The sequence below is a fragment of the Erythrolamprus reginae genome, chromosome 8 (genome assembly GCF_031021105.1).
Source record: "Erythrolamprus reginae isolate rEryReg1 chromosome 8, rEryReg1.hap1, whole genome shotgun sequence".
Classification (NCBI taxonomy): domain Eukaryota; kingdom Metazoa; phylum Chordata; class Lepidosauria; order Squamata; family Dipsadidae; genus Erythrolamprus; species Erythrolamprus reginae.
In genome coordinates this window covers 37768826-37786612 of record NC_091957.1, presented here as the reverse complement: position 1 = coordinate 37786612, position 17787 = coordinate 37768826, and the positions used below count along the sequence as shown (strand labels likewise).

The window sequence follows — 17787 nt, the reverse complement described above, 5'->3', positions numbered from 1 at the left end:
TTCCTTGAGAGATAAGCGAGAGGGCATGTTGGCATGATACGTTCAAGAACAGAATGGCCTCAATCGTTTCAGCAAGTTATCGAATTCCAAATGGGTTGGCATGATAAGAACAATAAGATATTAAGACAAGGGCAGACCCCACCCCCCGCCCAGCACCATTCATCTGAAGGGGAAATGAAAGAGATCCGACTTTAATCATGCAGACCCCAGTCGCTCAATGCCCAAAGGATCCAATTCCATCTCTTAATGAACTCTGGTGATACGGTCCCTTGTAGCCAAAATCATTCCTCAAATTATAAACAAGCAGGGAGGGGCATGTTCCCCTAGGCCAACATTCTGTAAATCTATTACACTGCAGTTCTTTCCTACCACCATGGTATTTGGGCATCCTGGCTAAGGATAATAGGAACTGTAGTCCTCCCAAGGCAGGCTGAAATAAAGAGCAAGGGGATAGTCCTTGGCTTACAGTCACACTTTCTATTGTTAAATGAAACATTTGTTAAGTGAGTTTTGCCACCTTTTATGACCTTCCTCGCCAGAGGTGTTAAGTGGACCACTCCAGTCATTCAGTGAGTAATACGGTTCAGTTAATCTGCTTCCCGGGTTGACTTTGCTTATCAAAAGGTCACCAAAGGGGATCACGTGATTCCAGATGCGATCACAGTCATAAATATGAGTCAATTGCCAGGTGTCTGAATGATGAGGGTTCTGCAACAGTCACTAAGTGTGAAAAACAGTCATAAGTCACTTTTGAAGGGTTGCTATATGAGCTGTTGTAAGTCAAGGATTATCTGTTAATATCTGTTCTGCCGGCGTGTCCCAACCACCCGTAATTACAGGGTAATTAGTCCAGAAAGACACACACCACACGATAGAAGGAAAACCAAAAGTCTTTATCAACAGAAAAGCAGAAAAAACTCCATTTTTAAATGTCAAAGGGATTTTCTGGTACATACAAGGCACAGGTTAAATGCAATCCAATTTCTCACCCAGTAACTGGGAAATTGAGTCCAAATTCCAAAGTCTAGAAAGTCCACACACAGTCTTGAACAGGGAAACAGCAAAACCACAATCTTGACGAACTATGAATCAGATAAACTTTCACAAGGCTAAACCAGCACGCTGTTCTTTTTATCTCTAGCACTAATTACAGCAGCCCCACCCAACCACAGGTGGCCTCACTTATCTCCTGTAATAATCTTTCAGTTGTTCTCTCCTATGCATCACTCTACGCATGCATGGTTCTGTCATAGGTTCTTGTTCAGAATCCAGGGATGATAAGGATGATTGATCTCCTCCTGCGCTGTCTGCCAAACTCCCCTCTTCCCTGCTACTCAAGCTTCCTTCGTCAGAGAAGCCTTCCTCGGGAGATTCTATTGGGAGCAAAACAGACCTGGGGCATGTGGATGTTTCCCCCACACCCACCTCCACATTTCTTGGGGCAGGAGCTGGGCCAGAGCCAACTACAACAATATCTTTCAAGCAGATGAAAATAGGGGGCTGGGTTTGGGATGGGTTTTTTTTTGTTATTATTAATGTCATTTGAAACAAATTCTGCCATTCCTTTTCATCTCCTCAGCCAGAATGACTCACAAGGTTTCTACCCAGGTTAAAGTGCCCTTGAAGCAAACTTGATTTCAATAGGTTTTGTGGACAGAGACGTGGCTTTATTTTTGGCCATTCGGTTGTGTTTTGTCCTTGTCCTTTCCAAGAAAGCTTCTCTTGTTCAATTTCCCTTCTGAAAACTTCTTGGAAACCTCCAAAGTGCCAACTAGTTCAACCATAGCTCAGCTATTCCAAAAAGAGTTATTAAAGTTCGCTAAATAAATCTGCAGCAGTCATCATGGTGAGGTGCAGAAAGTTTTTTTCCGATCACAATAAAGGTTGATCATTCTGCAAGATCTAATCTGAGTCAGTCGCTGGGTTTATTCTTTCTTCATTTTCTCGTATTTATTGATAGTTATCAAGAACAAAAATAATTCAGGTTTCAAATTAAGACTCGTCTCTAAAATCTCTTCTATCCATTGCCTAATTTTTTCCCAATAGTCTCTTGCTTTGTGACATTCCCAACACATAATATCTTCCAATAGCTTTTGTGGCACTTCCAACATATTCCTGATACGTTTTTATTCATTTTGGCCGGTCTTACTGGTGGAAAGTGCCACCTATAAAACATTTTATAGAGATTTTCTTTGTAAGATGTAGCTAATTTTCCATTTCTTTAATCACAGATCTTGACAATTATCTAGGCTAATATTATATCCAAAGTCTCTACACCATTTTAGCATTGCCTCTTTAATTTGTTCCTCCCATAATGCCTGTCAAATCCTGTTGTTTCCATTTTTATACCCGGTTCTCTTTTATCCTTATGTATTTCGTTTGTATTTGCAAGCATGCCCATTGCTCTAATTTTATGCCTTTTTCTTTTAATTCTCTTTTTGTTTTCAAATCTCCTTTTTCATCTAACAGTTGTTTTTATGTTACTACATTTCCTGATTACATAAAGTTTGGATGTATATATATTTCCAGTGTGGATAACAAATTTGGAGTCTGCGTATAGTTTTGTGTTTTTATTTTCTTCCAGACTTAAGGCATTCCTGATACAATGTTTTGGGAAGTACAGTGATACCTCGTCTTACAAACGCCTCATCATACAAACTTTTCGAGATACAAACCTGGGGTTTAAGATTTTTTTGCCTCTTCTTACAAACTATTTTCACCTTACAAACCCACCACCGCTGCTGGGATGCCCCGCCTCCAGATTTCCATTGCCAGTGAAACACCCATTTTTGCACTGCTGGGATTCTCCTGAGGCTCCCCTCCATGGGAAACCCCACCTCCTGACTTCCATGTTTTTGTGATGCTGCAGGGGAATCCCAGCAGTGCAAAAATGGGCGCTTTGCTGGCAATGGAAGTCTGGAGGAGGGGCTTCCCAGTGAGGGGAGCCTCAGTGAAATCGCAGTATCCCAAAAACACTGAGGTCTGGAGGTGGGGTTTCGAGGACTTCGGTGTTTTTGCGATGCTGCGATTTCACTGATGCTCCCTTCACTGGGAAATTCTACCTCCGGACTTCCGATGCCAGTGAAGTGCTCGTTTTTGCGATGCTGGGAATTCCCCTGCAGCATCGCAAAAACACAGAAGTCCGGAGGTGGGGTTTCCCATGGAGGGGAACCTCAGGGGAATCCCAGCAGTGCAAAAATGGGCACTTCGGCTGGCAAAATGGGTGAATTTTGAGCTTGCACGCATTAATCGCTTTTCCATTGATTCCTATGGGAAACATTGTTTCGTCTTACAAACTTTTCACCTTAAGAACCTCATCCCGGAACCAATTAAGTTTGTAAGACAAGGTATCACTGTATTAGTGAACTTTGTATTTTTCTTCCCAAAGAAAGGCATGCTGGGTTTATTCTTTCAAGCTTTTCGACTTGTGCTGAATATAAGAATAAATGTCTAGTCCCAGTGACCAAGTCAGATTGGATCCTACACCATTGTCCCGGGACACACGCATATTTGCTTCCCTTCACCTTCATTCTCTTCTTCCAGCATACCAGTCCCCAACCTTCTCAGTCTCTTTCCGCAGGGCTACATTTCCTTCCACTTGAGTATCACCCAGCCTCATCTGCTTCCTTCTGGAGGACAGCCTGGAAGAGGCATTTCTGTTGGCGGGGCAATTCTTGGGAATGGAAGTCGTGCCCACCTGTGGCCAAATGGTCAAGGGTTGGAAATGCCGCTCTGGAAGGTGGAATGGGTTTCACCAAAAGTGGGTTTCCTTCTCCCCGGCCTGGGAAAACGCAGCCTCTGCCCACGGCCCCTCCAACCCGGCCTCTCCACCGCCCGGCCCTTCGTTCCGCGCGGGGAGCCTTGAGAGCAGACCTCGGCAAGGGATGGCCCGGGGGCCGCATCTGGCCCGCTCACCGCATCTGCCGGGACTCCTCCGGTTCCTGATGAATCATGAAGAAAGCATGAACCGGAGGAGTCCTGGCAGACTCGGTGAGCTCCTTCATCCTTGCACTGGAGCGGTCCCCGACCTCCGACCAAGAGCGTCCGAGCACAGAAACCACGCAAACACTCCAGCGCAGTGACTGTGGTGTACCGTGTTGTCGTAAAGCAAACAATTAGGGATCTGTAGAGTGGGTCTGGGTGTTTAGTTCAGCCCAGGATCTGGGTCTTTACTGTATTGGGTGGTGTCAACCCCCAACCCCCAACATTTTTCCCTTAGAGTATCCATGATTGACCTCACCAGGTTCCTTAGAGGTCAGTAAGGGGCGAGCAAAAGTGCACTAGTGTGCCTTCCGTCCCCTGTCCAATTGCCCCTCCTATTATACGTATATCTTTTCTCCCATTCATATATCTTTTCCTCTATTCTTCATTGACGTATTCTATTCTCATACATTTTCTTCTATCCTTTCCCTGATATTTACCACTACAGTATATGTTTTTATTCTCTTTAACTTTCAATTTAAAGTTGAGTTTAAGGAGAAGGGCGGCATAAAAATCGAATAAATAAACAAACAAACAAACAAACAAATTTGTATTGGACAAAATAAACAAACAAACAAACAAATAAACTGAGTTAATTATATTAGTCCGGCCCTCTAAAACCATTCCAATTTTTCATGCAGCCCCATGGCAAAATTAATTGCCCACCCCTGCTCGAGAGGGTCCTGCATCCAAAGGGGCCCGGGCAGCCAGAGTTCGGCCCCTCCCTCCTCCTCCTCCCCTCCCCTTGCAAGGCGGTCTGCCTACGCTCCCCCCTCCCTCCCCCCCTGCTCCCAGGTCCCTCCCCCTGCCCCCCCCTCCCCAATCGCTCCGTAAGTAAAGTGGACGGTGCTGGTGGGGCGGAGACACGCGGGGGCGCCTGGGCGGCGGGTGCTGCTTCTTCGCTCCGCTCGGCGCCCGGGGAAGGCGGCGGAGTCCTGGGCGTCCCCGGTGGGGACTCCGTCCGAGGCCAAGAGCCCTGAGGCGAAGGCAGACCCCGGGCTGGACCGCCGGGGGACGGAGGCGCCGCAGAAGCTGCCCGCAAGGAGCCGCCGCCGCCCAGCTCGGGCAGGTAAGCGCCGCGCCGGGACCTTCCGGGGGAGCCCTCTGCGGTGGGGGAGCAGGAGGCCCGGGCTGGGCTCGCGTGGGGGGGGGAGAAGCGGGCGGCGCGCCCCCTCCGCCCCTGCCCAGGAAGGCTCAGCCGAGCACGTGCCCCCCTCGCCTCCCCAACCCTCCGGGATCGTGGGTTCCTGCCACGCAGGAGGGGGAAGCGGGGGGCGAGGTCAGCCGCAATTCCCCCCACACCCCTCGAAACGGGCCCGATCCGGCTTTCCCACTGAGCGAAGCTGGAAGGATTCAGCCCCCGGACGGGGCTCGCCTCCCTCCTCCTTCCCCCCGCAGCCGCCGCTTTTGAAAGGCACGCTGGGTTTCGCCCACCCCCTTTCCCGGGGCAGAAGCGATTGCAGCAGCCCGGAGCTCAGAGAGAAACTAGTTAAGACGAAGCCCGGGGCTGCCTCCCCGCCCTTCTCTGCCTCCGGGTTTTGATGGGGAGACTCGTGCCGCCAGCCAGTATCACTAGTACCATCACCATCGTCATGATGCCCCAACGAGGCGAGGCTAAAATTGAGTTGAGGAATTTTGGGTTTGGCGCAAGACCAGCCCTCCCTTGACCCGAGCCACCGTGTGCCTTGGCTGAAGGTTTTAAGAGGGAGCAAAGGTGTCAACCCAGTAGAACAGCAGGCTTAATAGCCCAATCGCGGTGTCCCCCCCTTCTATTCCCGCTGAGAAGCAAGAGGGGTCCCACATGCAAGGTGGCCAGGAGGGGCTCTTTGCTTCAGAGGAAGACTCAGCTGGGAGTGATGGTAGCAATGATGGATTAACTGATTAGTCTCATGGCCATATCAGAGAAAAGCCAGATAGGGAGCCTAATTCTTGGATAAAGCAGATAAAAGGAAACACAGTCATAAAATGGAGATGTGGTCCATATTCCATCATCCCTATTGAAATAAGCACACCACCTTCTGCTCAAAATAACTGCAGCTCTGCTCTGCTCGCAATGGGTGTGCCCTGGGGCCCAGGAGGAAATGGAGTCTTCGGAGAGGGGCAGCATACAAATCGAATAAATAATAATAATAAAAATGGGACAATTGGAGGTCCAGCTGGAATGGTGCCGTGGGCTTTCCGAAGTGGGGGGTCCTAAGAACCTCCACGGAACCACGGGTGTTCCAGAGGCACCCTGGCAGGCACCCATCACAGGTAGACACGGGTGGCGACTGCGCCCTCGGTTCAGGGCATTCAAGCTACAAAGAAGTGGGCATCTGTGCATAGGTGTACACACCTAGGAGCAGAACTACAACCGCCTTTCTGGCACCGCTTTCTAGATAAACTTCACATCAGGGAGAAAAAAGGGTCAATTAAGATGGGGTTCCATCAGAGCATTTCAAAGCAAGAGAACAAAACCACGTCTGGCCTCCTAAGTAGGAAGAATTTATCAAAGGATTTTGTGATTTACTCTATTTCATTAGATTTTCCAGTTCCAAGATTTTGGAAGGCAGAAATATTCAAGAATATCTTATGCACACACATACACACACACACACACACATATATATATCTTTTTAATCTGTTGCAATATCATACTCATTTTATTTGTGTTCTACAGTAAATAATGTCTGGGAAACATGCACACATTCACTGCTCTTTTTTTAAAAAAATAACAAAATTAATGTCAGCATCTCTCTCATTAAAGAAGACATTCGGGAGACATTCTTCTCAAAGGGGGAGGGGCATTGCCATACACTACCTAAATTAAGAAGCAATGCAAAGATACAGAGGTAGAGAGAGAGAGAGAATATTAACCTGCTTAAGGAAATGAGATCTACAGTAATTTATTACTAACAGAGCAATGCTGTGCTGCATATTGTGATGGCCTAACCATGCAGCTTAGCGAAGCAGTGAAGATCCACTGCGTGCACTGAGTCGATTGAGCCTGTGACTTTTGTATTGTTGGTCTATAAATTAAAATAGGCACAAAGGCTGAACTGCAATAAAAAGGCAAGATGTGTGTGCTGCAGGTGCCTTATCTGACCTTCAGAATAGGAAATTGTGCTTCCTGTAAGGATTTCTTCTACATATGTACCAAGGATCCTATGGACCGGAATATATGCCAGTCAGCAGTTATTTTGGAGGTGGGGTGAGAGTGGACGCATCTCACAAGGCTCTTTATTTCAAATTACATTTAATCAGGATAATTATTCTGAAGGTACTGACACTTTTACAAACAAAATGTGCACTTTTCCTGTTGCCCAACAGAATTTGGGGTTTCTTCACTCCCCCCACCCCAGGGGACAACAGGCAAGGCTGAGCCGTCTTGGATCTGGGGGGCTCTTGGGCTCTCTGAGCTCGGTTGTTTTCTTGCAGATGTTGCATTATCCAAACTAAATAATATCAGTGTTAATATCACTCCACTAAGACTGGTGATGGTACCCAGTTGGGTATCGAAACATCACCAAGGACCCGTTTCTAATATTCCCATTTATCAGTTTGGGATTTGCTTTTCTTAAAATATCCCCTGGATATCTGCCTGGATATTGCCACGTTTCCATCTCTTGCTACAATGGATCACGGGGCACAATGGATCACTATGGAAAGAGTGGAGAAGAGGGCAACTAAGATTATTAGGGGGTTGGAGGCTAAAACATATGAAGAATTGGACAGTGAAAAGAAGGAGGGTTAGGATAGCAGTGTTCCAATATTTGAAGGGCTGCCACAAAGAAAAGGGGGGTCAACCCATTTTCCAAAGCACTGCAAGACAAGACAAGAAGGAATGGATGGAAACTAACCAAGGAGGGAAGCAACTAAGAGCTAGAACTAAAGAGAAATGTTCTAAAGTGAGAACAATTAACTAGGGCAACGGCTCGCCTCCACAAGTCCTCGGTCCATCAGTGACGGTCCCTAAGAAGAGACTGGGCACTGCCATTGGCCTGGAAGGGTCTAGGCAGGTCTCCTGCTTGAGCTAGGAGCAGGGGGTGGAACTAGAAGGCCTCCAACGTCCCTCCCAATTCCGCTGGGGACTCTCCAGCCCAGCCCCTGCGCATCACTGTCCCACAGCTATCCGCCTTTGTGTCCACTCAGTGAGGCAATGTCAGGGAAAACATGGATCCCTGCAGCGACTGTACCTTTGCAGGTCTGTATCCAATGCCCAGGGTATTTGCAGTTGAAGGGTCCTTAGACCTGGGCCAGCAAAGCAACTACATAATACGTGTGCAAGAAAGTGAAAAGCCAAGACAGAATGACTCCGTGTGCGGAGAGGTCATATTCTGAATTGTCAATCCATATAATAGGGTGGCTATGCCTTGACTTGCCCTGAAAAGAAGTCCTTAATTTTTTTATCAACTTTGTAGCTTGACTTCTTACATAAGTAAGAGCATTCATCACTGAGACTGCATAAGTAGCTGATGCTCTCATTTAAAAGCATCCTTACGCAAGACTCAAAAGAAAAAAAAGCCAACTACAAAATAGCTTGTAAGACACACTGGACCGATCTTATGTGCGATCACCTCTGCCAAGGGCTGGAAGTTCTCCTCCGTGAGGCTTCAGTCTGCTTCTTAACTGAGCTTCCCAAGATTTTAACCGGGAGAGGGTGATTTCTAGTCCCAGATTGGGTAAAATGCCAGGTGGGTGGCCTTGGGCCAGTCATTTTTTTCTCAGCCCTAGAAAGAAGGAAATGACACACTTCTGAATAATTTTAGCAAAACCGCAGGGATTGGCATGAAATCTGCCAACGGTAGCTTATTGAATATTATTCAACATTATTTAAGATAACCTTAAGTTTCCCATCTGCCAGTCTGGTCAATGTGCCCAACTCCATAGCAGAAATACGTTTACAGTCCACAACATTCTCCAAAAAGGAGCTAATTTATCCACGGGTTCAAGCAATGACAAAATTTCCAGGGGAGAGAAAATGATGCACTTCTCAACTTACTATCACAAATCACTCCAAAATTTCTGTTGCCAAGCAAGACAAATAAATGAGTTTTGCCCCATTTTACAACCTTCCCTGCCACAGTTGCTAAGGGAATCAGTTATTCAGTTCCAACACAGTTGTTAAGTCAATCTGGCTCCCCTGTTGACTTTGCTCATCAGAAGATCACAAAATATCTATCTATCTATCTATCTATCTATCTATCTATCTATCTATCTATCTATCTATCTATCTATCTATCTATTTGATTTTTATGCCGCCCTTCTCCTTAGACTCAGGGCGGCTTACAACATGTTAGCAATAGCACTTTTTAAAACAGAGCTAGGCTATTGCCCCCACAATCCGGGTCCTCATTTTTCCCACCTCGGAAGGATGGAAGGCTGAGTCAACCTTGAGCCGGTGATGAGATTTGAACCACTGACCTTCAGATCTACAAGTCAGTTTCAGTGGCCTGCAGTACAGCACTCTACCTGCTGCGCCACCCCGGCTCATTATCACGTGACACCAGCTGCAAACCATCATAAATTTGAACCGTTTGCCAAGCATCTGAATTTTGATCTGTAGGGATACTGCAACTGTAATTTTGAAAAACAGTGATGTCCATTTTTCAATGCCACTGTGGCTTCAGTCACTAATTGAATGGCTGTAAGTCGAGGACTATCTGCATATAAAAGATGCATGTTAGAAAAAGAAGAATCAAGGGTTCCCATGTATGTTGGCATTACTTGATAATTTTTTCCCCTGCGGGTGAGTACAGGTGTGAAATTTCTTTTTGATGCAACAACCTGTAGCCTTCAAGCTGGGACACAAGTTCCCAGGCTGTAAGATTTTGTTGCAGTTCCCCTTCCTTTATTCTCAAACTGATCCAAACTCAGCCCTTCTCACTTTATTCATGTACTTGCAGGTGAATCACACCACTACTTATTGCAAGAAAATGTGCTTCTTATCTCCCAAGTTTTCAGAACATTCTCAGCTTCTTGGAAGAACTCAAAGGTGCTAAATATTCACAACTGGATATCCCAATTTTGTTCTGTTAGCTGCAGCTAATGCAGTTGAGACAAAAGATGGAAAGGGGCTTTTGGTATTCCTGCAATTTAGGAACCTGAATATAGTGTCATTTTCACTCATCCTGATTGTCTCTAGTCATCATGCCAACATCAGCGCACAGGAGAGAAGCAGTTTCTTGTACAGAGAAGGGCCAAATAACCTCTTTTCTTGGTCAATGTGTCTAGAAAGATTGGGGACCATGTAACTTGCTGTTGAGATATCACTTAAATAGAGTTTACAGACAAGCCAGCCAACACCATGAATGTTCAGAGATGTAGATCAGCATTTCGGCTGGCTGGGGAATTCTGGGAGCCACACATCTTAAAGTTGTTGAAGTTGAGAAACACTGTAGATTTCTAAATTCTGGTTCATGGAATCACTGAGTGGTGTGAGAAAGGATTAGTGCCGGGATAATGTGTGGTGCGTTGGACTATGAGCAGAAGTCCATTTTCAGGGCCTGAATTGAATTGGGTAGGGTTGTCAATTTTTTTAAGTTCATCCAATTTCACTGTCAGAATTAATGTTGACTTGAGATACTGACTGAACACACTATACATTTCTAACACAAACAAGGTGGTTATGCCAATGCAACTATGCACTGAGCTCATTATCTGAAATGGCCTGAAATCTTTTCATATATGTATTTTTTTTCTCTCTTAGTTAATATTTCTTTGTGCTAAAACAGCCACCTTGAGATCTGTAATGGAGGGCTTTGGAAGGTCAGAATCCTCTCAAATTGCTTTATCTCATTTTGAGCCCTGGGGATAAACTTTAAACGTCCATTAATTCTTTGGGACAAAGTTGGTCTGTTTATCCAATGTAACATCTGGAAGGGTATTAATGCCCGATGATGGCATATAACCCCTTAGAGAAAAAACTTTTGAAGTCATTTCTAATTTTTTGTGTAAAGTTGTTGGGGTCCCATGATGGTTCTGTGGATGTAGACATGGAGCAAAAGTTGAATCTGTTGCCAGATCCGATTCCCATGTGATTTTCATTTTATTTATTTATTTATTTATTCATTCATTCATTCATTCACTCACTCATTCATTCATTCATTCAATTTTTATGCCGCCCTTCTCCTTAGACTCAGGGCGGCTTACAACATGTTAACAATAGCACTTTTTTAACAGAGCAAGGCTATTGCCCCCATAATCCGGGTCCTCATTGCTCTGTTGTTGCTTGTAAGAATCTGTTTATAGCATTAGCAGTTAGCCTTATATACCGCTTCACAGTGCTTTTACTTTCCTCTCTAAGCAGTTCACAGAGAGTCAGACTCTTGCTCCCAGTAACAACCTGGGTCCCCATTTGACCCATCTCGGAAGGATGGAAGCTGAGTCAATCGTGAGCCTACTGAGATTTGATCTGCCAAACTGCTGGCAGCCGGTGATCAGCACAAGTAGATTGCCATACTGCACTCTAACCATTGTGCCACCGAGGTTTCAGGTTGGGTGGGTTAGATTCAGCTTGGCAGCTGTCTGTTTGCATCTATGGATTGGCCACCAGGGACTACAGAGAGGGCAGCATCACTGTCTAGTTTACATTGGAGCTTATGAATATATATTTGAGTAATTTGAGCTGCAAACTGTAGGTGGTGTTGGTGTCTATCTTTTTAATAGATCCTCTCCAGGAATCAATTTGACACTAATGATCTGTCTATTGATCTCTTTGGGTGAACAGTTCAGTCTCTTGAATGCCTAGCTTAATTCCATCAGTCTGGAAAAGGAGTTTTAAAAACATAATAGACAAAGGATCGAAAGAGAGTTTCAAATTTCAGAATACAGAGTACTGAGACTACAGAAAACACAGTTTGGAAAGAATTAGAGATAGTAAGTAACCTTCTTCATTCAATGTATTTTTACGGAGAACAGAGAGATATTTTATTTAACAGCATCAAAAATTAGGAAAGCTGTTTACTAGCAGAAAATATATTTTGTTAATTGTAGTTTTGCTTTATACAGTATACCCCAGTGGTTCCCATGTCCCACCTAAGCATCTCTAAAATCCTGAGGCCTCCCCCCCATGACATATAATTCTTACTACTCAAAAAGTGAACTACTCACAGGGAGGAAGCCTAAAAGGCCATTAGCTAGGTTTAAACAAGGCTCCAATTGCCCTTATTAAAAATGAAATTGCCTCCCTGGGTGGGATGCGCCCTACATTGGGAGCCAGTAGACACTGATCATTGCAAGCTTCTCCACTTTCTGAGGAGTGAATTTGCAGCTGTCTTCTCTGACAAGTTGTTCAATTTGAGTAGTAAAATGCTTCTATTGTCAGCATAAAGTGCAGTCTGGTGTTTTTCAAACAGCCTGGAAAATTTTGAGGATACTGTATTCATATTTTCATCAAGATTTGGAATTATTTATAGCTCTTTTAAATATGGAATATTTGGACATGGTGAAAAATGTTAGCTTAAACTAGAATTGTTAGCTTAACAGTGAATAACAAATACAGGGCATCTTTGAATAGATACAGAAGGAGTTTTAATCATGTCACCATTATCTTATCATCAATCCTTATCTTTTTAGACCTCTGTGGACTTACTGAAAAAAAAAGTTTGTTTCAGATTGAATCAGATACGAAGGAACAACATCTTAGAACATTATCTCTCAACCTTGGTAACTTTAAGAAGTTTAGATTTCAACTCCTAGAATTCCCCAGCCAGCTCTGCTGTACCAAAGACTCCAAGACTGTTTAGGTAGACCAATGACTAGTAAAACTGGTGAGGACAAAGGGAAACAGAAAAAGGCCAGGTTTGTGTCAAATTCATCACCTTTAGGCTCGACTACTACAATGCGCTCTACTTGGGGCTACCCTTGAAGAATGTTTGGAGACTCTGCAAACTACTTAGGAAGGGCTCTGAGTACTGTTGCTATTGAAATTGCTATTCCACTTCCTCCAAACATTTTCCAAATCTGATATTCTATATTTTTTATATTTTCCTGTTCCATTTATTTTTTTAAAAATGATGAAAAGGGGGCGGGGAGAAAATATTAAATTACATCATTATTTCCCCCCTTTTCCTGTTTTGATGTTCTTCCCTCTTCCCTCAACTTAATCCTAAAAATTAGCAGCTTTGTAAAACATGGGGGAAGGGGTTTCTATATGGCTTACAAAAACAGGCAGGTATGCCAACGGTAAATTAATTAGCAAGAATAAACATGGAGATTTTGACAAATGGGAGGCAGAAAAAAGGCAAGTCCTTTCTTTTTAAAGAAATGGAAAGAAATGGTACAGTGGTACCTCAAGATACGAACCCCTCGTCTTACGAACAACCTGAGATACGAACCCGGGGTTCAGAAAAATTTTGCCTCTTCTTACGAACTTTTTTCATCTTACGAACGCCAAACCCAAACTTCCGGGTTCGGTGTTCGGGAGGCTGCTGGGAAGCCTCCCAGATGTTTTAAAAGGTGACAGCCGGGCTGCGCGGCTTCCCAGCGGCCTCCCAAACCCGAACTTTTGCCGAACTTCTGGGTTCGGCGTTTGGGAGGCCGCTGGGAAGCCCCGCCGCCCGGATGTCACCTTTTAAAACAGCTGGGAGGCTTCCCAGCAGCCTCCCGAACGCCTCAGCCGGAAGTTCGGGTTTGGCGTTCGGCTTCGGGAGGGTGCTGGGAAGCCCCCCCGGCTGTTTTAAAAGGTGACAGCCGGGCGGCAGCGTTTTTTTGCGGTTTTCCCCCCCCCTACACGGATTAATGGATTTTACATTGTTTCCTATGGGAAACAATGTTTCGTCTTACGAACCTCCCCCTGGAACCAATTAGGTTCGTAAGACGAGGTATTACTGTATATGCAAGACAGACCTCGAAGGCACAGCTACCAGATAAACCTTGAGAATGAAGCAATTTTGATACTGTATCTGGTGTAATAAGCACAAAGGATTAAGTACTGCAAATCCTTCTAATTAGTTGTTTCAACAGCTTCATAAAGCTGCAAAGCAATTATAGAGCTTTAGAAGTAAAATCAAGAAATAGGGGTGATTTTGTGTCGCCTTCACACAAGGCTTCTGCACAAGGAAACATTTCTGCCAGCAGGTCCATGATAGGCATCGTTTTTCACGCCAAGAGTCACAAACGGGTTGAAATTAAATCTAAAGCTACTTTCAACATTATTCTAGTTAACAGTACATTAATTAAAGTTAATATGATTACCTATGTTTCTAAGAGTTTCCCCCCTTCTCTCGCATTAAAAATTAAAATTAAGTAACACCGTTTGCAGAGGCTTGTGGTTCTACAAAGTGAGACAACGCACAGCAATTGGAGTTTCTGGTTTTGTAATTCATTGGCTACACTAAAGGCAAAAAGAAACATGAGTTTGGTTTAAGGCAGAAGAAAAGTTCCCCATTATTTTTGGCTATTATACTTATTTAGAAAAGTCCTAAGCAGCACCTACTTTCTCCTATAAAAGGGGCTTCGCAATTTATTCAAACAAGCCGCGATGGTAGAGGGACCCGTATTAGAGTCAGGCTCGGTCAGAACCAAGCCCAGCCCCGTGGCACTATGAGTCCAGGCTCCGGGGTGGGTGTCCCAGGAGGAGGAGGAGGAAGAAGGCTGAAGCTAAGCAGGAGGGGGCGAGGTCATGGCAAAGGCCCCGTCGTGATGCCTTCTGTAAGTTACCCAGGCCTACAAGTCTGGACGATCGGATGGTCTCCTTGGAAATAACAATCCTTGGCACCACACAACAATACCAATAAAAAAGAATATTTGTAACTCAGGGTTGAAACAAGGCAGAGATACAGATACACAGTAATATCAGTACTAGTCAGCTAGTCCACCCCAGCGATGATAATATTGCCTAGTTTGGTAATATAACATCTACAGGGAAACAACCCAGCTCAGAGAGCACCAAGGGCCCTTCAAATGTAACAGCAGCAGGAAAAAAAAGTCAGCGAGTAGGTTTGAAATAAATATCTCCCATTTATTTCCCCCTTTTTAAATTTTCTTTCATTCATTCCACATGTCTGCATCACCCATTTCCCCTCAAAGAAACAGATTTAATGGAGGCAGAGCTGCTGCAAGCTGCTGTTTTTGACATCTAAATCTTTGTGCTTCCGAAACCAATAACTGGATTTATAAATGTAAATCCCAGCCCACCCAATTGAAACTTTCTCCTAGCAAATAAGTTTAAGGAATGATAATATTCCTTTCAGGGACTGAAGTTTATATTCGGAGGAAACCTTCAAATCTCTTTCTAATTGAAACATATGGACCAAGTACAGTGGTACCTCTAATTAAGAACACCTCTACTTAAGAACTTTTCTAGATAAGAACCGGGTGTTCGAGATTTTTTTGCCTCTTCTTAAGAACCATTTTCTACTTAAGAACCCGAGCCCGGAAAAATTTCCCAGGAAATTTGAGCGGCACAAAGGCGCGGCCAGCTTCCTGCCATTCCCCCTTTAATCCCAGCCATCTTTTCTGGGCTACCAGAGGAGCCTTTCGGTGCCGCTTAAGGAGGCTTTGGCAGTCCAGAGCAAACAAAGCATTTTCCTTTCTCTGGGCGCTTGGAGAGAGAATAAATCTCTGCCAGCGCCCAGAGAAAAGAAACGCTCCCTCCGCTCTGGGCAGCGACTGTCCTCTTCTTCCTCTTCCTCTTCCTCCCACCCAAATTCTGAGTTTTTATTTCTTTCCTTATGGGTTTGCACACATTATTTGCTTTTACATTGATTCCTATGGGAAAAATTACAACTTACAAACTTTTCTACTTAAGAACCTGGTCACGGAACGAATTAAGTTCTCAAGTAGAGGTACCACTGTATCTGCTAAATTGGGCAGATAAGCAGCTGTCTTGCTCTGTATCATAGACTAACCTGTTTGCTATTCTTTTTGTTTTATTCAGATCACACTTCCAAAGTTACAAACTACCTGGATAATTCTTACTCTCCACACTGTTAGACTTGGGATGAAAAAGTGATTGCCATTTAGAAGAGGAAAGCAAAAGCAAGTGAACACAGCACACACCGGCTAAGCTAGGAATGAAAACAACATTACTGGATTTCATTGCATCAACAATTTTTGGATGAACCAGTTTCTGCTCCTCAACGAGGAGTCATTGCAATAGCTTCTGGAATGAGGGTTGCTTACCAAACTCATAAGGAATCTATTATTGTCATGGTGGCTCTCTTAAGCTCAGTGGGTGATCCCTTCCTGTCTTGTCGACTGCCCTGATTAACCACACCAGGGAATAGAGAGAATTGGAAAACAAAGCCTTCCGTTGATGTTCAGAGCAAAGAGCTTGGAGGGATGTGTGTCTTTCACTGGTGGCCACTGAACATCTCCTGGGGACCACGTGACTTCACGGACACAACTGAAAGCAAGCTGTGTCCCCTTCGTCCTTTCTCTGAAAGCATCTCTGCCTAAGACGTTGGCCGCCCTAAACACTCCAATGAGGCCCAAGCTGAGAGACACTTCGGTTCCCACTTTTCTGACAGCCAAAGTACGGGAGCTCTTCTTGAACACCACGCAGGAGACTGAAGTCCCAAAGGTGGAGGAATCCCTTTCGTCCGCCCTGGCGCTGCTGGTGGTGGTGAGCCTCTTCTGCTGCCTGGTCTGTGTGTCCCTGGCGACCTACTGCTTTCATAAATGGAAGCTGAGGAGCAAAATATTACAGAAGGCTCACGAAGAGTACCAGAAGGACTATGGAAATAGTGGACACCGAATCACGTCAAGGCTGGTGTAGCGACATTCACCCAAGCTAACTGCAATACTTCTATATTAACACGAGATAGAAGAGAACTGTGGACATTATTGATCCAATGATATAACATGTCGCCCGTCAATTAATTCATATTTTTTCCTACTTTTTCATTCTCTATTTAAATCACACCATGACTGGACTGTAAAGCTACCTGTACTAGCACAATCTCCAGGAAGCAATATTCAAACCTATCAAAGCCTCACTCCATTGTTTGTGTAGGGCTGCTCTGGAAAAGCCAGCCTGAAAGGAACCCCTTTGCTTTCATTCAGATTTTCCACTGGTATCGGAGAGCTTTAATCTGAGCTGCTGAGAAAAGGGCAGGGCAACTCTGAAATCCATACAAATCCTCTGATGTAACAACTTCAAAGAAAATCCTAATTTTTCAAAACAGAAGGCAGCCAGATCAAAGGCCTTGGGATTTCCATCCCATCAAATACCTGCCACAAAGGCTTTCACATCCAAGTTTCACTTCAATCCATTGGAAATTCACCTTTAAAACAATAGGAACAACTTTATTCATAGGTGCCAGTTACAGATTTCACTGCAGGGTGTAAGATAAAAGTGAGGCAGAATATCTCTCTTAAGGGAAATACTTACCACAGGGTGAAAAATAGTTATTCTTCCATCATTTGGGGGGAGGAATGTGCCTCTACACAGTAAGGGAATGAAATTTGTACTCCAATATAAAAACCTGTCTATTTTTTTTCTTTGTTTCCCAACATTTGTAATAATAATGGGAAAAGGCTTAGAGAGAACCCAGCCTGTGGTAGAAATCTACTGTAAAGCCCATGACAGTAATAACGGCACCCGAGCTGAGCAGAAAAGGAGCCTCAAGGGAAGCATGAATAAGCTTCTCTTGGACATCCTGTAGCTGCTTACAAAGAAAGAGGCAACCACACCCACAAAGGGATTGGCCGCCCATATATTCATAAATACGGTACACACAGGAAACCATTTTTGAAACAGAAAAAGAAAGGGGCCAATCATTAAGGGGCCACCTGAATCTACCATCCGAAGGTAAGAAAAAAACATCCAAAAAATATGGAGATAGATAGACTGTTGACAAAATAGATTAGATAGAGAGACAG

At 44.4% G+C, this 17787-nt stretch overlaps 1 protein-coding gene and 1 long non-coding RNA gene across 2 annotated transcripts in view; one reads left to right on the top strand and one right to left on the bottom strand.

Moving 5' to 3' along the window:
- The window catches only part of C8H8orf48 (chromosome 8 C8orf48 homolog), a 64567-nt gene that overhangs the window by 29975 nt on the left and 16805 nt on the right, over window positions 1–17787 (bottom strand).
- Window positions 4802–17402, top strand: LOC139171450 (uncharacterized). The gene is made up of 2 exons (XR_011559744.1): window positions 4802–5050; window positions 15842–17402. It is a non-coding gene; the product is annotated as an uncharacterized lncRNA (long non-coding RNA).